Raw genomic sequence first — 27,294 nt, 5'->3', positions numbered from 1 at the left:
AGTATGACCAGGACACAAGAACTATAGATCTGTGATGGCCTAATATTTAAGCAACAACATTTGAGGGTAGATAGCAAGTAATAAAGGAATTGGGTTAAAGATATGCTATTTTTAGTTATTCTTTCATGGATAGGAGGAATCAAGTAGTTTAGTAAGAGAAGACCTAAGCTGAAGAGCACACAGATTGTTGAAACTGAAATAATTAAATTATTTCAAAAACCATGAGGACAGATTGTCAAAAAAATTTTGCATTTGGTATCACAGAACATTTGACTGGGTTAAATGAGGTTAACACAACTTGCCATGCAAGACTGGTTGTGAACTTTTCTAATTGAAACCTAATTATAGTATTACACAGGGAGCAATACATGCAATCTTAAAGTTGTGACACAGCTTGGACTATTAATCCTTGATATAAAAATACGCTCTGCCAACCACACAAAGAAAAGGTCTTACATTCAACTAGCAAAAACGGAAAGCTTACTTAGTCCAAAATATGCCCTTATTCAATTCTGCCAACAACTCTGCAAGGTAGCCATGAATCCTCACTTTATAGATCAGGAAATGAAAGCTCAAAACTGTACAGTAACTTGACCGAAGTCATACCATTCATAGAGGGAAGGTAGCATTTGAATCCAGGACTTTTAAATGCCTACTACCTAAATTAGTCTAGGATACCATATCTGGCAGAGACAAACACCCAGTAGCTACTACCCTATTAACAATTTATTCCTTCTCCGGACTCTAGCTACATATGGTTCAAAGGGAATTAAAAAGAAGATGACAATTCAATCATGTGGAATTTACAAAGGATCTGGGGTCAGAGCAATATGAACTAATATTACAGCACCACAACAAATAGACTGTTAACTTGGGCAGAATTATTTTACCTCTGTAAGCTTCAGGTAACTCTTGAAAATTTCACTAAAAATCTCTGTCTTATAGAGTCATTGTAAGGATAGGAAATAAAGTATGGTGCAAACAGTAGTGAACACAATGGGCCAGAGAGGGCCATTAACACAAAAACTATGTTTTTGTACATCCTTGCTGTAGATAGAGTCACGTGAAGAAATAAGGCTTGACTACATCATCTCTGTTAATTAAAGAGGAAACCCAAATGTCATTATGTTGAATAAAACATATCAAGCATGGGCTTCTCTGGTGGCGCAGTGGTTGAGAGTCCACCTGCTGATGCAGGGGACACGGGTTCGTGCCCCGGTCTGGGAAGATCCCACATGCCGTGGCGCGGCTGGGCCCATGAGCCATGGCCTTTGAGCCTGTGCGTCCGGAGCCTGTGCTCCACAACGGGAGAGGCCGCAACAGTGAGAGGCTCGTGTACCGCAAAAAAAAAAAAACCAACATATCAAGCATGCATACTTCAATATCTGGCCAAAAAAAATACATATACGCTTTTTTAAAAATCCTAATGAACCTAAAACCTGTAAACATATTTTCTCTCCATCTTTCATTTTTAAGAAACTTATTAACAGAATTGTTTTCTTTTTTTTTTTTTCTTTCTTTTTGTCTGAGCTGCTTGGCACGCGGGATCTCAGTTCCCCAACCAAGGATGGAAGCTGCGCTCCCTGCAGTGGAAGAGTGGAGTCTTAACCACTAGACCGCCAGGGAAGTCCCAAGAAACTTATTTCATAACTACCGTCTTTCTTTCTAAAAATTCCCTTTGAATATATATATATTTTGTTTTGTTTTGTTTTGTTTTGTTTTTGCGGTATGCGGGCCTCTCACTGTTGCGGCCTCTCCCGTTGCGGAGCACAGGCTCCGGACACGCAGGCTCAGCGGCCATGGCTCACGGGCCCAGCCGCTCCAAGGCGTGTGGGACCTTCCCGGAACGGCGCACGAACCGGTGTCCCCTGCATCGGCAGGCGGACTCTCAACCACTGCGCCACCAGGCAAGCCCCCCTTTGAATATTTTTGAAGTCAAAATTTTCCAATGAAAAATAACTCCTACCTGTTATATCGAAGGCAACACGGGAGTGCCTCAGAGCCCGGTATTTTTTCCATAAGCTTCTTTGCCGTAAATGTTTGCCTCAAGCATTTTGCCGTAAAACTAATTGGCCGTAAGGCAATTTTGCCGTGAAAGATACAATTGGTTGACAGTTTTTGGTTCAACAGTTTGGTTTCAACTGGTTGAAATACATTAGCATTTCTTCCAGTTAGCGACGTTACTGATGGCTTTGTCCAGCTGACAGATAAGGATGATTTGCCTCAAGAGTTGGTTTCTTATTTTGAAACACACTACATTGGAGGAGAAAGAGGCCAGGGCCTCAAAGGTGCAGAGTTGAATGCAGATTCCTACAGGACTTTAGAATGTCAACGGACACGTGACAATATGCCAAGAACAAACAACAGTGTAGGAGGCTTTCACAATGCAATACAAAGCTCAGGTACAAATATACATCCTAGTATTTGTAAACTGATACCGCTCAATGAAAATTTTGGCAAAAAAGAAAAAGTGTGATGCCAGATGAGGACATGAATCAACAAGCAAAAAAAAAAAAAAAAATGCATTAAATACTAGGAGAAAATACTTGGAAGACAAGTGCCTAGGTACAACCCACAAAATAAAATCAGTTATTTATGCAGAACTGCCATGAATCAACACATTTTAAATGTATTCAAATATTTTATATTTCACAAGTTTTTAAATTTTGTTATTCATTTCTCATATTTCATTATGTCCTTTTAAATGTCCCTCTTTTATTTTTTGTTACTGTATCTTTTATGGAAAAACTGCCTTACAGCCAATTAGTTATGTGGTGAAAATGTTTGCAGCAAAGATGCTTGCAGCGAAAGTATTTAGAACGATGTCAATCATGGGGAACATGTAACAATCAGAAGTACTGCTTCCTTACTATTTGAAGTCTAGCAAAATCATCTCCCTTCCAGAGATCTGTATGGTTGAGTCAAAAAATGTGAAATAAAATAGACTATGTTGATTCCATACACTGTGCTATGAATAGATGAATCACTACATCCCTTCCAGGGAACATTGCCTCCATGTTTTCTTTGAGATTCCAAAACTGTGGAACTGTTAGAGTGTTTGGGGAAAATATTGGCAGAGGAAGCAAGAAAGGTCCTAAACCTTCGATTAGACCCTATAGGACACATCCCCACCTGCATCACACACCACTTTACCTGACAGTGTCTTCTACTTCTCTCCTCTGCACTCAGCTCCAGTTACACTGGTGTCCAAGTCATCCCTTGAACAAACCAAGCACACTTTGGCCTCATCGCTCTCTTCCTGGAGCATTCTCCCCTAAGATATCTGAATGTTTCTCTCCCTAATCCCTTTCCAGGCTTTGCTCAAAGGTCACTTTCTCAGTGAATTATGCTTGGACCACCCAATTTAAAACGTTAACTTGCGTCCTAAAAGGCACTACAATCCCCCTTACTCTGCTTTATTTTTTCTTTTTTTAAAAATCACATTATCACTTATCAAATCCTTTATAACTTTCCTATTATGATTATGGCTTATCATTCTCTCTCTCCACTTGCACATAGTAAGTGCTCAAGGTTTGCTGAATGTGGAATGCAGAGCATGTTCTGCCACATAGGGCATTTCCTTACCGTGCATCCTGACACCTCTGCGCCAACCCAAGGAGCCTATTCACCATTCTCCTTGCTCTCCCTAACTTCTGTGTTTTCCCTCTGAACATATTTTAACTACAGTGGTCTCCGTACTTCACTTCCACTTGTCAGAATCCAACTGTCTTCAAAGCCTGCTCAAGTTCTACCTCCTCTGTGAAGTCTTCCCAGATTCCACTAGGGAGGATCAAATCCTCTTTTCTTCTTTCCCATTAAAACTGGACCTTAGTTACAGCGTTCACCACAGTTATTTGTGCATCTCTTTTTCAAGCTGTTCAAGAAGCTCTAGTCTTCTAAAAATTGTCTATATATTCCTCTTAGAGCCTAGCATAGTGCCTGACCCTTTACAGTCACTCAACTATATGTATGAGAGTGAACTGGCCATAACTTTCTGGTTTTGTTTTTTTACTAGACAAAATATTAGATATAAGTAAGCCTTATACTTTGTAGAGAAAGGTACTTAACTACTGCCAACTCAGTGCAAATAGATTCGGTCTGCTGAAATATGAGATTTCCAACTTAGTGGCATTTTACTGAGCAAAGAGGCAACACTAGGAACTCATTATTTCCCCCGTGATGCTTATACAAAATTATATTTACCTTCCCCATAAAATAAATGGGAATTTTACTTTCTGGCTTGGTAGTCTTGGTTTTATAAATATCCTTCGATTTAGTTATCATGAGTTTTAATGCTTCCTTAGGAAGAAATCACAACTGCTTTCATGGAATCCAAGTCCTTCTCCATCTCTTGGTTACCTCTGGTTTGGCCTCATCTTCTACCATGTCCTAACACAACATCCTTCACTCCAGCCATAATCAAACCTGATTTCAGAGCTAATCTGAGTTCCATGGACCCAGGAGAGTCAATGAAATCCTTTTAGAGCTCTATGACTCCCTGAACTTTTAACGTTTGTGAGTATATGAGTATGTGCATTTTCCTTGAGAGAGGACTACATCAGATTCTCAAGGGGCCCACAATTCCAAGGAGATGAAGAAACACTCACTCTACTTCCTGTTTCCTGCTGTATTATACCCTTAAATAAACCCTTGGCTTTGCAGAGAATATATTAGGGGCTTTGGTGGCTTGAAAATCCTCTAAATGTGGTAAAACTGAAAGGAAGAAGAGTTTCAAGGATGTAGACTCAAGAAACAGTCACTGAGAACTTGCTGAGTATCTGGTACCATGCTAAGGAGAAGGTGAATAGGGGAGCCTCTGATTACTCAGCCTCTAGGGGAAAGGGAGACTGTTTTAGGAAAAAGGCTTAGACTTTAAGAAAGATACTATATTCCAGGAAATGATTTCAAAAGGACATTCTTAGTAATTTAATATGCTGCACAGAGATGAGTGAAATACCTAAAAGTTTGCTATATTCACATTACTGAGTATATGCAGATGTCAGAAGATCTTTTAAAACAATGTTATTAGAAGGAAGTAGCTGCATTGGGGATTAGAGCAAGATTAGTTCATAATAAAATATAATACTTCTGACTTTCTCATGACCTACAGGTTCCTTATCTACTGTATAATAATAATTGACAGTCATAACAATGAATAAAGGACAGAAACACAATGTAGACTGAATCATTTGGACTACAATATTTTGTAGCACGTATTTTATTATATTCTTATTCAATAGAATGGGCATACTTTACATGGCATAACTAGCTTTACACAATATTAATTGAAATATGTAATTAGCAAGAATGCAACTGCCCTCCAAACATGCAAAAGAGTATTTTAAAATAGAAATAACATTACGTAAATGAAATTGTTCAGAGGAACCACTTGTATTTTTAAATAAGAAAAATTCTTCTGTTTTAATTTTCTTATTATATTTCACCCATTCATTAATATATTAATCATTTAATAAACAATTATTGATTACCTCCTATGTACTGAGCTAGGTTTGGGGGAGATAAAGTAAATAGGTTTGGACTTAGTGTAAGAGACAGAAAAGTAAATAGACTATTCCAGAAGGGTATGATAAGCATTAAGGCAGAGATATATGTGTATTCGAGGCTGTAGGAACACAAAGGAAGAGCATCTATGTTAAGCTGAGGGGTCAGAGAAGGTTTCCTTGGGGAGGTGATGCTTCACATGGGTCTTACAAACAGGTGAGAAACATTAAGGTACATGGCACATTTAGGAAATGCCATGTTTGCTATTGCTGGAGTGATGAATACATGTTAGAAGGCAAAAGGATAAATGTTAGAGAGCTAAGCAGAGGCTAGGTTACAAGGTTTCATGTTACGTGTTACCAGGTTACATGTTCATGCTAATGAGATAACTCTTTGTTTTAAAGGGAATGGACATCAATGACAAGGTTTACCCAGGGAAGTGAGATGATCAGAACAGCACCTCAGAAGCTCCCTCCAAGGCCACAGTATGAAGGACAGATTGAAGGGAGGTAAGACTGGAAAGAAAATAATTATTCAGAAACAGTTGTAATGATTTGGGAGAGAAAAGATGCAGCTCTGCACTAAGGCAGGAGCAATGGTGATGAAAAAGAAAGATAGAGGGGGAAAAGAAGAGGGAGAAGCAAAGAGGGAGAGAGTGGTTGATGCTGACTTAGAAGGTGGAAATGGTAGGATGTGGTGAAGAAGGTGGAAATGGTAGGATCTGGTGACTGAATGGGATGACAGAGAAGGCTGGGTAGAGTGGGTAAACAGTGGTGCCATTTACCAGATGGGCAATGTCGAAGAGGAAAATTTGGATGATGATGAGTTTGAAGTGCTTGTGAAATAACCAAATTAAAACGAGTGAACAGTTGTTACGTGTCTAGAGACCAGTAGAGAGGCCAAAACAAGAGATAGAAATTTGGGGATTTTAAGTAGAGATGTATCAGTTGAAGTCATGGGCATGGATAAGCATGTTTAAGAGTGTAAGGTAGGGACTTCCCTGGTGGTCCAGTGGTTAAGACTCTGCTTCCAATGCAGAGGGCCCAGGTTCGATCCCTGGTCAGGGAACTAGATCCCACATGCTGCAACTAAGAGCCCGCATGCCACAATTAAAGATCCCACATGCTGCAACTAAAAGAAAGATGCCACATGCTGCAACCAAAAAGATCTCACATGCCGCAACGAAGATCTCGCAAGCGGCAACAAAGATCCTGCGTGCCGCAACTGAGGCCCAGCGCAGCCGGATAAGTAAATAAATAAATTTAAAAAATAGAATGTAAGGTAAGGTAACTAGAGGGTCAGAGCCTGAGTCCTGAAGAAACACATTATTAAAGGGAGTGGGTGGCTAAAGATAGATTTGTAAAGATGACAGAAATAGCAGTTTATTTAAAAAATAAATTTTTATTTATTATTAAAAGAGAAACCACAAATCCTGGAAAGAAGGATTCTGGAAAACAAAGAAAAAGGTTTTAAGTAGCAGAGAATGTTCAACATTGCAAAAATCAATAGGATTATCAGGAAGTATAATGACAGAATTGTAGCTACTGGATTTGGCCATATGGAGGTCAATAGTCTCTGTGACCAGAGGAATCTCACCAGAGAATCCAAAATCCAGCACTAAGCTAACCATAACCGTAACTCTAACCCTAATCCTAACCCCATCAGTGTGTATCTACAATATAATATACATATTAAAAAGTCCAGGTTTATACTGAGCAAGACAAGTGCACAGACCACAAGTGATCATAGGAACTCTGAAAACAGGAGAGCCAGATGGCCCCAGAGTTTTCTGCTTCTGCCACTCCCAACAGACCTGCTCAGAGACTAGCTGAACTAAGGTTCAAAGCAGTCAGGGTTCTTTCCATCAAGTCACAGAGGCCAACCAGCTTAAGCACAAAGCATGCTGGGATAGGTCATGGTATCAAAGGACAAGCTGAACAACCAGAAAGGCAGGAACCAGGGCAGCCTCAGGGCCAATATCTCAAAAGACAATTCACCATTTTACCAGCTGACTGAATGGCCACTTCATTTAAGGCTGGATTGCTGAAAGTCAATCCACCAAATAACAAGTTCACTGAATCTACTTGTTTCTTTTTCCTCTTTTAAATTGGAGTGTAGTTGCTTTACAATGTTGTGTTAGTTTCTGCAGTACAACGAAGTAAATCAGCTATATGTATACATATATCCTCTCCCTCTTGGACCTCCCTCCCACCCCACTCTGCCATCCCACCCATCTAGGTCACCACAGAGCACCAAGCAGAGCTCCCTGTGCTATACAGCAGGTTCCCACCAGCTATCCGTTTTACACATGGCAGTGCACATACGTCAATCCCATTCTCCCTATTCATTCCCCCCTCCCCTCCCCACATCCACACATCCATTCTCTACATCTGCGTTCTCTATTCCTTCCCTGCAAATAGGTTCATCTGTACCATTTTTCTAGATTCCACATATATGAATATACGATATTTGTATGGTACATTTATACATTGGAATATTACTCAGCCATAAAAAGGAACGAAATTGGGTCATTTGTAGAGACGTGGATGGACCTAGAGTCTGTCATACAGAGTGAAGTAAGTCAGAAAGGGAAATACTTGCTTCTTTTAACAATTTGAAATGGTTTACAGAAATGTGTATTGGATGGGGTAGAGATAAGAGCTTGTGAAAAATTTATGCCATGTTTTAGCTGACCAGTTTTCTTTCTTTTTCTCCATTAGAGCATTGTCAAGAGAGTTGAATTTGCCCCAGATACCCATTGTTAGAACTGCAGGGAGCTGGCCAGAGAAGGGGTAGAGGGCAAAGAACGCACAGCAGGAAGAGAGCAGAGAGGAGACTCAGTGCACCTCAGAGCTGGTGCAGTGGACAGACTGAGGGGAAAATGAGTGGGTGGAGAACGAGGGGCAGAGCTGGAGACAGAGGAGGAGAGGAAAGGGGAGTATGAGAGATATGGTCTGAAAAGCATCTGTTTAAATCTGGGAGAAAAGATCATCAGTGATTTTAAGGAGATGCAAGGCGAGAACAATGGACTTCATAGTTCTGAACTCTGATTTTTATTTTCTTACCAACAAAGAGATACCAGATAGCGTCTGAGACTAGATAACCAATATGGTTTGAACTTTTTAAACTTACTTTTACAAACATATCTAATATATTCAGGGACAGTCACTCATTAAGCAACTGTTCCGACTCATCTTTAGAAGGAATTGTTTTAATGTTCTCAATTCTTTCGGGACTAATTTTTGCTTATATTTAATCTATAAAGTTTCATATTCACTGAGTTCAACAATAATTTATGAAGTTGCATGCATAAATAATAATCTGATTTTTCTCTTAAGTAAAATAATTCACTTAAATTAAAATTTAATATGTTCCTTCACATACTAAATCAGACTGAGCAAATTATCCGTTTCTAATTAACTTTACCAACACCTGTTCACAGTAAGGCCATATGCTTGTGACGAGGACAGTCAGTATTGATAAACCTCAGAGGCAGGCTGCATGGGTTCCAACCCCGGCTTCATCGCTTATCAGCTGTGTGACTTTTGGCAAGTTACTCAACCACTCCATAACCTATTTTCACAAGCTAAATTGCAGCAATAACAATACCGGCCTCGTAGGGTTTGTGAGGATTAAATGCATAAATATATATAAATCTTTTAGAACAGTGCCTGACCTAAAAAGTAAGCACCATTTACTCTTTTTACTATTATTATTACCATTTTGATATCAATTTTATTGTTAAAGTGGTAGTTAGAAGGGATGAAAAAGCTGCAATATATGGTTTCTGCCTCAAAGTAGCTTAAAATTCATGGAAGAGAGAGACTGTCACACACACACACACACCCCCTAACAGCATGTCGAGAGGGACCTTTTATATTACAGGGAGGGAGCAATATTATACTAACAACAAGCCCCCCAGATATGTTCCTCTTCTCAGAGAGGCAGAAGCAGCTACCAGAGCCCCCATTCACTAACTTTTTCTCTGTCCTCTATTCCCCCAAGTGCATAGATGAACGATCCTGAGGGTCAGCCTTAGACTTAATGGCTATGCGCTCTTTGTGGTTAGAGGTTACTCATGCCTGTCCCAACCGTAAGAGAAAGGCAAGAATAATTTTTTGCTAAAGCCAAGCATGTCAGGGGAGGAGGAGACTCATGTACAGCAGTCGGTGAGGAAACCTGGCTGGCTGATTCCTGAGCTGGAGTTGAGAACCGTGAGAAAGTTCTCAGGTGAGGTCAATATCCACCCCCTGAAATGTAGGATAATAATAAATACAGAACCTGGCGCCCATTTCTGGGCTAGGGTTGTCCGAAAGCAGAAAGGTCTTCAGAGTAGTGTATTGTCAGCAAGTCTTAAAAGGACTAATGTCCATTACACTTGTGAAGAAAAATGGTGGGGCAGCCCCTTCTAAGTTCCCAGAGGCCATCAGAGGGGACAGAAGAAGCCTCCTATGACTCCTGGGGCCCCATATGAAGGAGCAAGGAAGACAGGAAGGGCAGAGACAGATGAGGAAGTACCAGAAGGAACTGGGAACATGGCCTTCTGGAAGCACTCAAGGGAAACTAGCTGTCTTTCTCTGCAGGAGTTGTCAGCAACAGAGGTCATCAAAAGGAGGATGAACAAAGCCCTCACTCCCCCACCCCCACCCAAATGTAACATCTACACGAAGACCATTCTCTGAGTAGATCACAGATGGAATCAGAGCAGCTTAGTTACAGACAAGCTTTGCTTCCACTATTCCTCTCTCTCCCTCTTTCAAGAGATTGGACCTTGAAAAGGAAGAGGTAATGAAGATCTAAAAGGCAGACCCTCCTACTCTCCAAAGTCCAAGTAGCCAAGATCACAATCTGCAGCTGGGGGGAGGGAAGAAAACAATGAAATCAGATATGATATTGGAAGTTAAACAGGATTAGACTAATTATAATAAACCTATGTGACCAGAAAGTGATGGTGACTGGCCAAAATGGACTGGAAGGAAACAGGAAATTCAACAAACACAGTAGGTTGACAGCTGTGGCTAAAGAAATAAAAATATAATGTTTCCATGTTAGTACATTCTTTCTTTCTTTCTTTCTTTCTTTATTTTTGGCTGCATTGGGTCTTCGTTGCTGAGCGCGGGTTTTCTCTAGTTGCGGCGAGCGGGGACTACTCTTCGTTGTGGTGCGCGGGCTTCTCATTGTCCTGGCTTCTCTTGTTGCAGAGCACCGGCTCTAAGTGTGCAGGCTTCAGTAGTTGTGGCACACAGGCTTAGTTGCTCCGTGGCATGTGGGATCTTCCCCAGCCAGGGCTCGAACCCGTGTCCCCTGCATTGGCAGGCGGATTCTTAACCACTGTGCCACGAGGGAAGCCCTGTATATTCTTTAAAACAGTGTTTTGAAGAGAAGAATTAAAAGGACTCACGGACCATCAACGTATAGGCGCAAAAGTGAAACTTAAATATATCCTTCATCATAAAAAAGTAAATTTAGCCATGCTATCAAGCATAAAATATTTGGAAATTGACTATTTAAGACAGCAACAATGTAAAATAATGTGTTGCACAGATTGAAGGTTCATACAAATGACTGGAATCATACACTGATTAATTTAAATTGATTAAAGGAATTATGGTGAATAACATGGACATACTCCAGGTACTGTCCACATCACTTTAATCTCTTCTCATCATCTTGTTTGAGAAAAATGAGGTAAATTGCAGAAGGGATTCAAGAATTCCATTGAATATTCCAATATTATACCAAGTAAGTATCACAGTTGGTCTCTAAAATATAATTGGTCCACATTTTTTCTTTAAATGTTTTATGCTGTTTCAATGATTTTTTTTTCAAGTTTCCCCCTTATATCAGAGAGATCATCATTTTACGCTCTTATGCCAAACTATATTTCTCAACCAATACATAGGTACTAGGCTCTCTCAAATATCTGGCACCACAAGGAATAAAACAAATCTAAAATAAAAAGAAAAGCAAAAATAAAATTATTTATTACAGCCATTATTTCAAAAATTTGAATCAAATGAAAGACATTATTTGGGCTAGTCAGTGGTTGTTATAAAGTCACTGATTAAAAGGCAGTAGAACAATATCCAGATAATTCTGAAAAAAGATGTATTCATTTCAGTCTGACCTACCTGGATGATTTCCTCATTTATTTATCTTACCTCCCTCACGTGTTTTTCCTCAAGAACACTGAGTATGGTAAAAAGATGTTATCTTTTATTTAAAATTCATTGTTATTTTTCTCTGCTATCCCCATATTTTATTCTAGAACACAAGAGTGAACTTACCAGAATAATACCTCCTTTGTCCATAAAACCAATGAAAGAACCAATTATCTCCTGCCCCTCCCGCCAAAAAAATAAAACAAACAAAAAACATACACACACTTCTTTCTCTCATGACACATTTCATTTTGGATTATTTATAGATATCACTTTTCCACATAGTGACAATACATTCCTAAATTCAATATAGTCTTCTACTCCATGCAGAAGTTAATTTTGAACCTAATTAGCAGTTTTCAGAATTCTGAGAACTATACGCTCATGGTTGAGGTTTCAATTAAAACTCCCTAGTAACTTCACCCCTTGCACAAGTTGAGTTGAGTAAGAGTTTTTTGTTTTTGTTTTTTTAATGTTTTCCCTGCTGAGCTATGAGATATTTACCCAAACTTTCCCAATAAGCTAATTATGGAGGGAATCATGACAGCATTTTTTAAAACTCTAACAACATTCTAGCTTCACTCTGCAGAAGAAAAAATTGAGAAATTAGAAGGGGTAAGTGGAGGGCAGGATGTGGGAGAATGGAGGAAATAAAACAATACTTTTTATTAGGTACGTGGTTATCGCACCAACAGCTGCACAATACCATGACAAACAGACTGCTATGGAATTGTTTTTGTTGAAGCTAAAAATAAGTGCACTATGACATACCTCATTTAGAAGAAAAAATATTGTTATCATCTTACAGAGAATACAAAAATAGATCGCCAAAAATGGTATTTTAATGGGCAAAGCAAACCAAATTATCAGCTACCACCCATCACTGTATACTATTTATTGGTGTTGTTTATATGGCTTTGAAGCCACCAAGACACTTCTGCTTCCAAATGGCATACAGACTACAATGATTCTGAAAATAAAACTTATGTGCTGTCTTCGTTGTGGTCTAGTTTTCACTCACTTGGATTTCTAAGTATCCAGAGGGTAAATTAAGACAGATCCTACGCTATCTGTCCTCTCCCAATCCAGGCCCCATATTCCACTTGTGTGGAGAGGATGAGACAGCAGTGGGTATTACACAGGGATCTAGAGTTGCAAGAGTTTAAGTCAGAGCCTTGCTTCACTGTTGTCTGCCACTTCAACATCTCCAACACCTTTCTTTAACCCTGACCTTCTTTCTACATGGATTCTCCTATGCCACTGGCAATGAGTTACTTCCTGGAATGTTGTTATTATTTTAATAATATCGTTCTTTTTATTTTTCAAGGGTCACAGAATATGTGTACAAGAACAAGAAAGTAACTTAAATGAGTGAAGATGCCTGGTTAAAGTTCCACAAACACATTTTTTTTTGCATTTGATATATAAAAATATGTGTCACTGGCACAAGGAAATAAGCTACTTCCACTTTTTGCATGAAATAAACTGCCCTCTCCAGTCATTTTTCATGTCCCTATAATTGACAAAACCAGGGATACAAGGAAGTATTTCTCCACAATAAGAGAATACAGTGGAAGAGCAGAGATGCATTGGACCTCCACATTAGGGAGACAATGAAGAGTGGTGACAACTGTGGTCTATGGGGAGTGGATATCTGTATAAATGAAGTAATTGTTACTAAGCCCCACTGATTTTTACCATGTCGTAAAGCGGATCATCTGTTGGATTTCAAAACAAGTTTTAAGGAAAACTTGTAAAGTTGAATTCTTATGTGAAATCTTCCAATTTCATTTGTTAAATAAAAAACCATTTTTCCAAGTAGTATGCTTTCTAAATAAAGCACATCTGCAGGTCAAAGTCCCCAGTTTGCAAGGCTTGCTCTTCATGTTCACCAGTGGCTGGAAACAGGACCCCCCAGATCTCTTCTATGTAAGAGAAAATTGGAAACGCAGACTTGAAAGGGGAGAGTATGTAAGTGAATGTTGTTTATCTGCAATAGACAAATGATGTGCAGAATGAGGCCACACATACTGATCAAGGGTGGATTAGGAAAGTCACCTAAAACCTATTTCTAAAAATATTTTTAACCTATTTAAGAGGCATGCACCCTAATCACCCAGGCATGCACCCTGTTAGACAAACAGATTTGATATCTAATTGATATTACTAAACCTATGGATTTTTCTTCTCTGCCTTCCTCCCAATTGGGGAGGAAGGCAGAGAAGAAAAATATACAGTGATATAAAAATCTAATTTCAACCTTTATTGCTGAATTTCTAACTTTTGGTGGCAAGTGTGGAGGAGGAGGGGAGAGATGCACAACAGAAGTAAGAGGGGGAAAGACCTGGAGGAGAAACTGGAGTTGGTAGAGCTTTCAAAAGATTCTCCAGTACTTGTTCCATAAAGTTAATGAGTCAGGGGAATAAGGTGATAATGGCCAATGAACAAGATTACAGCAGATAGAGAAAGGGACGGGGAATAGATGGGGTCAGAAGGGTACAAGGCTCTTAGAAAATGGAAACCCTGGTATTTTGGATCAGGAGTCAGAATTGGGGAGAAAGTCTGGACTGCTACACCTATGAGTCAGGATATGTAACAACAGTGAGTTAAGCATAGGTCTTTAGAGACATCATTAAGGTATGAATTTTACAAAGAGGTTCCATTCAACTTCTTTCTTTCCTTTTCACTAATAAAATAAACCTTTACTCTGTAATTACTATGGGTGGAGAATTAAGTTACAGTTTCTGTCTCTAAAATACTTATAGTGTGTTAGGGGACAGAATCATAAATAGAAAGGAACAATAATGTAGTAGTTGAGGCACAGGGTACTATGGGAGAAGCACCCAAGGCTGTTGTGTACTGCTGCTCAGGCTGTGAGCTGCGTAAATCCGGGAGGTGGCACTCACATAGACTGGAAGTAAATGGCGTCCCCTGGAACTGCATAACGTGGCAGCTTCTAACATCAGAATGAGAATAGTATGGCATCATAGAAGGCTTTTTTGAGGAAGCTGCTTCTGGACTAAGTCTTGAAAGTATCAGAAGAGGGGCTTCCCTGCTGGCGCAGTGGTCGAGAGTCCGCCTGCCGATGTAGGGGACACGGGTTCATGCCCCGGTCTGGGAGGATCCCACGTGCCGTGGAGCGGCTGGGCCCATGCGCCATGGCCGCTGGGCCTGTGAGTCTGGAGCCTGTGCATCCGCAGCCTGTGCATCCGGAGCCTGTGCTCCACAACAGGGAGAAGCCACAACAGTAAGAGGCCCGCGTACCGCAAAAAAAAAAAAATGTATCATAAGAATTTAGCTACACAGATACTTGTTGGGAGAGAGACGGAGGGGAACAGGGATGACCTCATTCCTGTGAGATGAATGTGTTAAAAAAAAAAAAAATAGACTACAAGTCCTTAAGAGTTTCATCATTGTTATGCTTAAAGGACATTTGCCACCAAATAACAAGTCATATCTTTAGTTGTGAGGTCTCAGAGAGGAACAATCAAAGCTTTCTCGTTGTAGCCCAGATTTGCTGAATGTGATGTACGTAAAAGAACTCCCCAAACAGAATAGCTAAGTAGGTTCTTCTCATTGAACTAAAGCGGATTGAATCAGGGTGCAGCATAAGAAACACAAAAACTAAAGATGGTGTAAAGTTTCGCAAGGACATCATACATGGAAAACAGAGGTATCTAAAGGGCAAAGGTATTTACAAAATATTAATACGTGACAAAGTAGAAAGTCACATAGATGTGGGAAGGAAGGAACAGCTGGTAGACATGGTTTTTCTGCAAACCATGTCTTCCTCCTCTGAACACATTTTGACTGGACCACCCACTTGTCAATGATACCCAATTGCTTTTATAATTGTTGTTCTCTCTTCATAACTAGACTTGTAAGTGCCTTGTCTCATAACTGCATTTTCCATAGTGCCTCGAGCATCAACCCGTGCCTTGAATATATGTTGATGATGAATATGAATAGAAAACAATGGCATCACAACTGCTTTCTGCTATGCGAGTTGTGTAACACCACCCTATGCAACCACCACCATGCAGTCTTTAGGAGTGCCATCAGTGTGTAGGAATCTTTGCATTTCCAGAAAGAATCTACTTACACTGAAAAGGATTAGTGATCAAAGTTGACTTTCCTGAACATATTATAGTGTAACTGGAGAAAGGCATTGTGTCTTATTCCCTATAGCCCACTTCCTAAATCCTCATTTCACACGTTCCTTTTCCTCCAGTCCCTTCACCCAGCCTCCTACTAGGGTTTCCCATACTGGGGGAATATACCAGGGCAATATATTTATCATTTTTCCCGATCTTCCTTCTCTGCCCCTAATACTGCTACCACTTTCTTATGCATCGCAATTTAACTTTGCCCCAGATTCTTCAAATTTCCATACAAACACTTTGGAACAGTTTAAAAGGACTTTCCTGTTCCAAACACCCATTTTCCTTGGTAGAGTCTTTTTTTTTTTTTTTTTTTGCGGTACCCGGGCCTCTCACTCCTGTGGCCTCTCCCGCTATGGAGCACAGGCTCCGGACGCGCAGGCTCAGCGGCCATGGCTCACGGGTCCAGCCACTCCATGGCATGTGGGATCTTCCCGGACCGGGGCATGAACCCGTGTCCCCTGCACTGGCAGGCGGACTCTCAACCACTGTGCCACCAGGGAAGCCCCCTTGGTAGAGTCTTATAAGTAAGTTTTCCTAATTACAGAAAAATAAGGACAGCTAGAGAAACAAAGAATGCAGGAGGTAAACTGTAAATGATGGGGTTCAATACATACTATCCCAAAATATGTCACCTTAGTATGTTGAATACTGTAAGGTGAGGGAGTTTAAGAAAACAGTAGAAGCAGGAAGGTCACTCTGACCTTTCCCTACAACTTCTCCCCTGAAACAGGTTATGACTACAGAACCTCACATGTGAGAGGTATAGATGAGGATGGTATAGATAAGGATGCTCCTCTATACCAGGAAAGGAGCATCCTTATCTCTGGAGACAAAGGATGCCCAGAAGAATCCGAACAAACAGGTCTTGCTAATTTTTCCCCAGATTACTACACTTACCTCATACTCTTTGACCTATCATATCTCTCTACGTCTGACCACTCTTCATCAAACCTAGCATAAAAATACTCAGGGCTAATTGTTTCTTTGGGTCTCTATTTCCTTATGAAGGCTCCCATGTCACATAAAACTTACATTAAATAAATGTGCATGCTTTTCTCCTGTTAATCTGTCTTTGCCAGTTTAATATTCAGATCTAGCCAGGAACCCTAAGAGAAAAGAGGAAAACTTTTTCCCCTACTATGGAACATATATGGAAAGACAGTATATTTACCTTAGAATCTTACATTTGGTGGTGATGAAAGAAACAAGTTATACTTTGCAAAAATGCTATTCCTTAAAACGTAGTTGGCAAGTATCTCCCTACATTTGGGAGAAGGTAGGTCTATGGCTGTGCACTGATGGAGGTGTCTGGGTTCTTTATGGAAAATTCCATGGGGTGCTGAGGGGAGAGACAGATTACTACCTGCCTGTAAACCAGCTTTGGAGACAAGCGTGTCACAAATTGTCCAAATGTTTTTTTTCTACCTTCATTCAAGGTAAGAATGATATTGAAACAGCTGGAGGACAGCATGAGTCAACTTTTAATTTGTTTTTAGATGTACTACCTAGGAAGACCAATTTATTTCCAGAAATTACTGTTCTTACTTGTGAGTTTTTAACTTGTAAAAATACAATGAATTTGATCAGCAAATAACTGACATGATCTGGGCAGTGCATTACATTATAAATTGCTAAAAATAAAATCATTCTACATTCACTGTACTCCAAGATAAACCAGATCACAATAATCATCTGCAATACAATGTACTTCCTATGAAGGAAAATATTTCATAATCTACAGAAGTGATAACTGAGTCTGCATACGAGTATTTTGGCACCAAGTCAAAAGAGTATGATTCCGCTAGTATTATATTTCTTCCCTCAAAAATTAAAATAAAATAAATTTGGAAATGAAAAGCCATTTAGAAAAAAATGTCAAAGGGGAAAGGCTTTGGAAAAAGATAACTGATTAACTTTTAGACAAGCTAAATGGAAGCAATCATAGGAAAATTAAGTTGGAATGTCCAGTAGGCCTTTGAAAACAGAGTTGTAATTCTAGAGAGAGATTTGTGTGGAGACATATCTTGGGGCATCATGAAAATACAGTTGATAGTTGGAACTGGGGAATGCCAAGCAAAGAACCAGGAGGGAAAAGTATCAAGGATAAACTTTTAAAAAAATATATTTATATTTAAAGTCTAAAGGGTAAAAAGGAGCTATCAGGTAACAGGAGGAAAACAGGGCAGGACTATATATTGGGCAGAATCTGGATAAAGCAAGTTTAGAAGTCAGAGTCCGAGAACATTAAGAGATGCTGCTGATGAAGGTGATGCAGCCATGAGGTGAGGACCACACATTCTAACAGCTCAACAGAAGGAACAAAGCCATGTTTGAGTACTAAGATTAGAGAGCGAGGCCAAGGAAAACACATTTGGCTGTTTTGTTTTCAGATACTGAGGGCTAATCTTGCTTAAAAGTAGAAGAGGAGCAGCTGGGGCTACTGGGATTGAATGAGAGACCGAGAGCCTTGAAGCAGTCATTAAGAGAATGGCAGGTGGGCCAAATACCATGGGGGCAGGGAGTTTAGGGAGAAGATGACTGGGAGGAAGGACGCAACCGATGGAGGTAAACATGACGGAAGATACAGAGCAGCTCCTGTCAGACTGTAATGATCTTAGCCATGAATTTGGAAATGAGGGAAGGCAGGATTGGGATTCAAAGAAGAGAAAAAATGTCACAAGTAGCCTCTGGGAGAGTAAGGTTAGGGTTGCACAGAATAGAAGTAAATGTCTTGCAGAGCTGCAATGATAGTCAAACTGCATTTGTGTGAACCTGTAATAGGCTCGGCCTGTACAATTCTATGCTTCTCTCCCATCAAGCCTGGCAGTTGAGGAGCAGAAGAGCAGAGAACATAAGCTGAAACAGTTGCAGGTGTTATCAGTGCATTTGGGAAACAATGAGGCAGACCAAGGGAAATGTGGGTAGAAAAAATAAATTTCTAATATAATGAAGACTAGAGGTAAAAGAGAGGGAGAAAAAAAAAAAAAAAAAGAGAGGGAGGAGTGTGATGAGCTGGCAGGCAGCCAGTGATGTAGATGTGACAGGCAGGCTGGTCTCAGTGGTGGTAGGCTGTGAGGATGGTATAACAGGGAAAGAAAGAGGACCAAGAAGAGATCTCTGAAGCAAAGCAATACTCATTGTACTTAGGGTCTGGGCTGCTGCCAAGTAGCTGTGCTATCAAAGAAGGCATAAAGCCAGGTGATGGAGGAATCAAATGGCTTTTAACATAGAAATTGAAATCATCAAAAGGTAAAGGACACGGATAGGAGAGGCATTAAAAATCTAAGCCATGAGGAGAAATACCAGAAGGTATGAAAAGCAATCAGCACACTGAACACCCAAGTTTTCACACACATAGACAGGATTCAGTGTCATTCATGCATTAGGAGACTCAGCTATTGCCACACACAAATACTCAACTTAAAAAAGACCCAAACGATATTATAAATATTCTTAAAGTTACTAAACCCGGACCCCAAATGTCACTGGGTTTTTAGACTTTTAGCTCTTGCCTCCTCTGCCTCTGGGACTAGCACACTAAGGCTTAGTTTTTAGTCATATGGAAGTACCACATAGGGTTATCCTAATTGACTTTTATGAGGTTTTCATTTTTTGTTTGCCTTAAGTTCCTTAAGCTAGCTAACAGGGAGATTGTATTTTTGTACCACAATGGAAAGGATAGTTTGGAACAAAAATGCTTCTAACGAACCTGCCTTTGCTAACAGAAAATGTTTTATATTAAACCAAGGTATGATCTTAAACTCAGTATAAGAATTATTCAGCTCGGTAATTTTTGGAATTCATCTTCCTCTAGATAAGATTTTTATCATATAGCCACACTGTAGAAAGAGTGCAATAAACCTACACATGGCAAATGTAGCAATGGGTAATATATGATTTACAGTGTATTATTGCAGTTATATTGATAAGACTTGCAAGGAGGAATTCTTATGCATGTGTTATACATATTTACAGCTTAAAATACAACAGAGTGGAGAATATTACAGAAAGTGGGTATGTAAATTCAATATGTATTATTTTAGGTAGTATAAACATAACAATATGTTTCTCATAGTAGTTTAATATAAAAGCTTCTGTATAGAGTAGGTTACACACCCAGGCAATTTATAGTGAAATGAGGAAAAATAGATGGTAACTATGTGATGGGGGTAGAGGTGGTAACTAACCTATGATGGTAATCATTTTGCAACATTTACATGTATCAAATCAACATGTATACCTTAAGCTTACATAATGTTATGTGTCAATTATATGTCAATAATGCTGGAAATAAATAAAATCAAAAGGAGTGTAAAAACAAAATATAATTTCTCTCACTCTGTAAGACCGTAGGCACCTTTTCTTTTTAGACATTATGTTACTGGTATTTAGAAGATAGTATTTAAAGAAATAATCACTTAAGAGTAGGCAAATTATAAGATGAAAATATGCATGAAGAGGAAATAGCAATTTTATAAGATTTATTCAGTTTCTAAGAATATTTCCCAAATAAATACAAGACATAAATATTATAGCATCCATAACTATATCAGAGTCATCATCCCTTTGTCCTTGCTATTCCAAGCTGCTGTTAAAAACGCCTTCATCCTTCACTCTGAAACCCTGACAGGCAGAGGCTGCTTTCTTATTTCAAAGGAATTACTTCTAGGAAGTCAAGGTAATTAACCTATTTTATTCCCTCAGTGACACCATAGCTGCCGTGGAGCCTAGATTCTAAAAATTAACTTTTGTTTAAAAATATTTTAAGAGGACAGTTTAAACTTTTATTAATAGAAATTTCATACATTAGAATGATGAACTAGATAAAGGAGAACTTCCAGAAAATATTGAACCTTGATTTTCCTTAGCTCTTAATCCCAGCATTTCCCCTGCTTTCAAGGAATTGATAACCCAGTTTAGGAGAAAAAGCGAACACACTTGAAACAGAGAACAATTTGATGTGAAATGCAGTGTGCCAGCTAACCATGCGTTGTTAGTTCCAAAGTGAGGGCCTGGACTGGACTAGTTAGACTGAGCCTAAAAGAAGTGATAGGATGAGCCTATCATCAAGAGGGAAAGGGAAAGGCAGGGGCCATCACCATTCATGGTTCTAAAGGGAGTTATTCGACATCAAACATTTATTTGTCCAGCAAAATAGCAAAATGTATACCACATTCAAAGTTGCAGGCAAAGAGAGTGCCCCATATTCCTGTTTTTTGTTCTTGATGTTGCTTTGCTTTATTAAGAACCAAATCCCAATGCATACTATGTGAAATAAAATGGAGGATCTGCTAATTTTTGGTGAATTTGATCAGTTTAGATAATTTTGAACAAGTCAGTTTTTAATGGCATCTACTTAGTAAATACTGAGACCATAAAACAAAATTGTCCTGAAGGAGGCAAGGCAGTAAGGAAACCAGACTCTACACTTTTTCCGAAGGGGCAGGATGCTGACTTAGCTGAAGACAGCTGTGATTTGTAGTGATCCAGAAGTGCTTTACTTGTCATACCAATTAAACATCACCAACATATATTCCCGTTTGGGGAATTTTTTTTTCCATAAGCATCCTGTGTAAACAAAATTTTAAAATCATAATGAGACTTCCTAATCAAATCTGCCTCCCAGAATAGGAAGTAAATTTTAGTGGCTCACCTGGCCATAGCAGCAGAACTCACCATATGGCATTAATGTGTGTGGGATGCTGGTGTTCATCGTTGTAGGAGATTGCTTTGTTGGAACTACCATGTTGGAAATCATCTCTCTCTCAATAGAATATAATAGATTTTACATTACACAACAGAAGGGGAGATCCTTATCATCCATCTTTCTTAGAAAGGGACATCATTTCCAATGTACTTCAAATTCAGTTCATCTGAATAGGAATTTAACCTGGATATAATTCCCTAAGGTGTGTGGGCCATGACCTGACCCCATTTCTATCAATAGAAAGAAACTTATACTCTGTTAAGTACTACACTTAGTGAGAAATGTGAGTTGCAATACCTCACATGGGAATCCGTAACAGACATTCTAAGGTCAGATTAATTTCTGAAAACATGTCCTATTGGATATAAAGGAAGGAGGCGGAGTGGCTATATGCTCCCCACTAAAACTAGTAGTGAGTGGCATATGTCCTAGACCACGTGTTCTCTTTGTTGCCTAACGAATTCTGAAAATTTTTACCAAAAAGAAGAAAGCATAAATCCCTAGGAATTTCTCTCTTGTGTAAAATAAGATTTGACCCCAGCTAAAACGTCTAAATCCCAAGATTAGGCAGTTAGAGTAAATAAAAGACTAATAGTTCTTCTAAAGAGGCCTTTCATCTCCCCCCAAATTCTGGCATATTGGATTTTCTAATTATAGGATAAAAGTACTCTTTAAAGGTTTGGCCTTTCAGTCCTCTGTGAATTAAGCTGCTAGAATAGAAGCAAGCAGTTCATAAAGGCTCTAGTGTTTACTTCTATCATGCTAATTTAGTCACAGGGGGTTGACAAGACTGCCCTTACCTGAGGACCCAGATGCTTCAGAAATTGGATTCATTTCCATTAAAATTAATGTAATATGCCTTTTTTTTTTAATACTCCTACTTTATAGAGCAAGAAAGAGCTTGTGATCTTCCTGAGAACAAAGGCATTATCCCAGTCATTCACCATTCAGACTATCTAAGGTTCTCTTTTAAATTGGATGGAAACTGATCTTCTATTACCACATCCCTCTACAACTTTGAACCCTATAAGTAAAAGCATGTAAGCATTTTTTCTACTCCAACTCCTGTTTTAATCAAAATACTTTTGTTATTTTTCAAAAGAATAATGGAGTCAGTAACTGCTATTTTCTTTTGATGCAGAAAAAACCTAGCTCTTCAAAACACAAGATGACCAACAAGCTCTTAGGTCAACTTACTTTACTAAAAATAAAACAGAGAATAGGAAATGCATAGCCTAAATAATAATTAAACGATAACAAGAAGAATATATCGTGTTTATTAAACCTAGTATTAGACATTATGTGAAATACTATATGAAGTATTTTACAATCACTATCATGTTTAATCCTCCCTATGAGATAAATACTATAATATTGCATTTCTACAGATCAGTTTTTCTTTCTGAAACTTACAAACGAAATGTCAAACTTACCATTGTCCTTTAGCAATAAGAGGTCATTTTTCACTTCTATATTCTTGTATCTTGCCATACACACTCACTCACGTGGGGTTGCTATAGCTGAACTAGCTAGTGAGTAATCCTTAGATATAACTTTTGCTCAAATGTCTGGCCCCAGGTAACAATTTAAAGATTATCTCACAGTGGTCAACATAAAGCACAGGTTTAAGATTACCCTCTCAGTGTCTCCTGTACCACCTGCATCATAATCACCCAATGTGTTTATAAAAGTACAAATTCCTGAGCCACTTCATACAGAACCAGAATCAATGGTGGCATGGAGATCTGCATGTTTGACAAGCCCCACAGGCCATTTTTAAGCACACTGAATGATGAAATCCACAACATCTACATGATTCATGCCCTGTACTCTCTTTTGCCTATCATCCTCAGCTTTCCTGTTTCTTTTTTATATGGACCATATTTTACCAGACTCAGACAAGCATATAACAGGCGCTTTGAGTGTGTGTTAAATAAACGTTCATTTGTTTTTCTTTCCACACCTAAATATAATTTGGTACTAAGATTTCAGAGATGATTAAGTTGAAGTCATAGCAGAGAATAGGAAAGAAAACAACTATTAGGGGGGTTGTGTGATAAATATTGCTAATCTATCAGGCCACACATAATAGTGATGTAAATACTTCCGGTCCCATCGAATTTCCCTCCTCAAAAGATAGTCACAGGAGGAAGAGTAGCTCTCCAGGATTCCAAGGCTTTGAAAGGAATCTGGATTCCTCTGAGTCTTTAAATATTTCTACATGGCCAAGTAAAATCTCATCCTTTTTTTAAATTTATCTTAACATGGCAAGTAAACCTCAATGAAGAAAATGGTCCTAAATTTATACATATCTATCAAAAACATAAAGGAGTCAATTTGTCCTAAAAGATATTTTTAGCAACTCTGAAGCTTATTTGATCGAATTAAACATAACAAACCACAAAATAGTATAATGGCTTACTTATATGACCAAAAATGCTCACTACTGAAAAGTTTTAAAACAAGCAGTTCATTCCATCAAGGAATTGAATGATTTTACGCATTCCTCAAGTGGGATAAAAAAAGACATTTATTTATCTGGTGATATTACAGATAGAATGTACCTGGCAAGGCAATAAATAGGGAATTTAGTAAATAGAAGGATATTTTATGAGATTATCCATCACTCACCACTTGGGTGACCCAAAATCAAATAAGTATTCATGATCCAGGACCTATTAATGTGTACCTGAATTAGATCGGCACAGTCCACCAGCCCTGCAAGGTCAAGTCCAAGGCATTTACTGTGCTTTCTCATTCTCAGCACCACCTGTTCATCTTCTCCCCGATTCTTTAAGCATAATAAAAGTAGGCAAGGGCTTCCCTGGTGGCACAGTGGTTGAGAGTCCACCTGCTGATGCAGGGGACGCGGGTTCGTGCCCTGGTCCAGGAGGATCCCACATGCCGCAGAGCAGCTGGACCCGTGAGCCGTGGCCGCTGAGCCTGCGCGTCCGGAGCCTGTGCTCCGCAACGGGAGAGGCCACAACAGTGAGAGGCCCGCGTACCGCAAAAAAAAAAAAAAAAAAGGAGGCAAATAGAGAAGAAAAACATCTCACTTGAATCAGATCTTTCTCTTGGAAGTTCTCCTCAGCTGGAGGCATTTCTCCCTTTTGCCATCCAGCCCCTTTGAAAGTGCCTTTCCTCTTTTGCTCTTTAATTTCCTGTCTTATTACAATTATTGGCTCCTTCTCCAGCAATTACTCTGAAAACAGTCCTAGCCAAGCACACTTGCATTGCATAATATTTTTCATTATATACCAACCTATTCTTTTCTAAGCTTTGCTTATCAATTTCATGCTAATTCCAGAATTTATATTTAATATGATTTATCTAGAGCACTTTCACATCAAAATACACACAGCTAGGAAAACCTTCCCCTCTAGAGTTTCTATCCTATCACTACAGCTAATAACACTGCTTACTGAACACACTAATAACATGAATGATAGAAGTGGTATAATTTTCTCAGTGTCTTCTGTTCCTTAACAAGTATATCTATCACAGTGTAACCTATGGGGGCATTAGAAATAAAAAGCGTTGGGATGTTTCCACTATGCGGAATACAGGCTATGGAATAGAAGAAGAACATACAATTAACAGCTTTCAGGCCTCACTCATACACCCATTACTGTACACAGAGTAGATAATTCAACAGCAATTCAGTCAGGGCCCCACTGACAAACAGTGAGCAATAGTATCACAGCTCTGCCACATCCTGTCTCATACCCTTGTCAGGAATCGTCAGTTCCTACCATTAGCTCAGCCAAAATCACGACAGGTTTCCAGCTACACAGGTAGCCAGTTTTTTTTGTTGTTTTTTTGGTTTTTTTTGCAGTACGTGGGCCTCTCACTGTTGTGGCCTCTCCTGTTGCGGAGCACAGGCTCCGGACACGCAGGCTCAGCGACCATGGCTCACGGGCCCAGCCGCTCTGTGGCATGTGGGATCCTCCCAGACCGGGGCACGAACCCATGTCCCCTGCATCGGCAGGCGGACTCTCAACCACTGCAACACCAGGGAAGCCCCTCCTGTCTTGCTGACCCAATCTTTATCCTTATGCTTACTTCAGTCTCTGATCCATTAAAAAAAATCACTAGTGCAAGTAAGGATCTGACACCAGCTTTTGCATGCTCATCCAATTAATTCCATGCATTGCACATTCCCGAAGAATCTACACTTAGGTTCTATTTCTAATGAAGAAGTTTGTTTCATTCACACACACACACACACACACACACACACAAACAGACACACAGAGATTACAACAGCAGTTATCAAGATACAGGATGACTGCCTTAAGATTTGTTGGTCTTTCATAACAAGTAGATATGAAAGTACATACACTGATGGGTAAACAAATGTTCAGAGAAACCAAGTGACTTTTCAAAGACTGTGCTCTCGAACGAACCACAGGGAACTTTTAGGGGTGGAAAACTTGCTGTGGGGACGCTACAACTACAGTAATAAAAATTCATTGTACAACTGGTACATGTAAGGAAAGAGGAGACATTATGAAAGAAATCAATTCAGAGCAACCCTGGGTACAAAACTTAGAACCACCACAGCTGTTTCATTTCTACCCTTTACTTCTCTGCTTCTCACCACTGAAAGCATAATCCTATCCAACCTAAAGCAAAGATATTAACCTGTAGAAATTCCAAAAGTATCTATATATTTTATGTGGAATGACCACCGCCACCACCAACAACAAAAAACAGAAACAACAACAACAACAGAAAACCCAAAGAAGCTTGTTTTAGAAGTACAGATAGACCCTCTACGCTTCCTGCTAAGCTGTTTGGACCAGTGGGGAATAAACACAATCACTGACATAGACCTGGCTTCTCTTACTCAGACACTAATTAGGACAGACTTCAGACAAAGGCTCTTGGGGAGTAACCTTCTGCCCTGCACAACTCACAGAGAGGGAATGCACGAGAATTCACATGTACCTCTGAAGCATCCATCATGTGCCAGGCTCCATCCTCCGTGTTACATGTGTGGACTAATATGCCATTAGGTATTAGTCTTAATATTTTACAGATTAGGACACTGAGGCTCATAGAGGTAAGGTAACTCATCCCCAGGATCACTAACCACTCTGAGTATCAGGAAAACTTTGCATAGAAAACAGCACGTGCATGTGAAAAGCATCACAATCTCGCATTCATGGGAAAATCATTCTAATTAAATGCTTTAGTTCCTAGGTTATTTACTATATTAACAACATTGCAGAGATTAACCAATGAATTTAAACTATTTTCTAACTGCAAACTTAGAAAAATCTAAGTAATTATATTATAAAGGCCACCCAAGCCTCTACTTCTCCTTAAATTCATATCCTCTCTGTCTTTAGACTGTATGTTTTTTGAGGGCAAGTTCTTTGCCTACCTTAACTTCCTATCTCCAAGGCATTTTGTTTGCAAATCATCCCTCAGAAAGGCAACTGATTAATGTCCAATGATGAACTATGTCTGACTGAGCGAATATATAAATGAATCATGGAACTATGTGGTCAGCCCAGACCAAGATTAGGAATGAGATCTATTAAAATCCTATAAAAATTTGTAATATTCCTAAATGGAAATATATTAAGGGCAGAATTTGCTATTAATTGGTATACTTAGCTCCTTTTAAAAATAATAGATTTGAATGTCTATAAAATCTTCAAGCCTTTCTTGCATGCACTGCTGCTTGACTAATGTTTTGTATAAGATGAGCTAGCAAAAGTCTAACCATCTCATTCTACCTCAGCTGGGTCTA

General features: G+C 39.3%; 1 protein-coding gene and 1 non-coding gene across 5 annotated transcripts in view; one reads left to right on the top strand and one right to left on the bottom strand.

Moving 5' to 3' along the window:
- TRPM3 (transient receptor potential cation channel subfamily M member 3) overlaps positions 1–27,294 on the bottom strand; it is a 783,705-nt gene that overhangs the window by 538,785 nt on the left and 217,626 nt on the right. The window lies entirely within an intron of this gene.
- TRNAW-CCA (transfer RNA tryptophan (anticodon CCA)) lies at positions 6,500–6,570 on the top strand. The gene has a single exon. It is a non-coding gene; the product is annotated as a tRNA-Trp (tRNA).

Source organism: Neophocaena asiaeorientalis, unplaced genomic scaffold (genome assembly GCF_003031525.2).
Source record: "Neophocaena asiaeorientalis asiaeorientalis breed wild unplaced genomic scaffold, Neophocaena_asiaeorientalis_V1.1 scaffold249, whole genome shotgun sequence".
Taxonomy (NCBI): Eukaryota; Metazoa; Chordata; class Mammalia; order Artiodactyla; family Phocoenidae; genus Neophocaena; species Neophocaena asiaeorientalis.
This window is presented reverse-complemented; position numbering and strand designations above follow the sequence as displayed.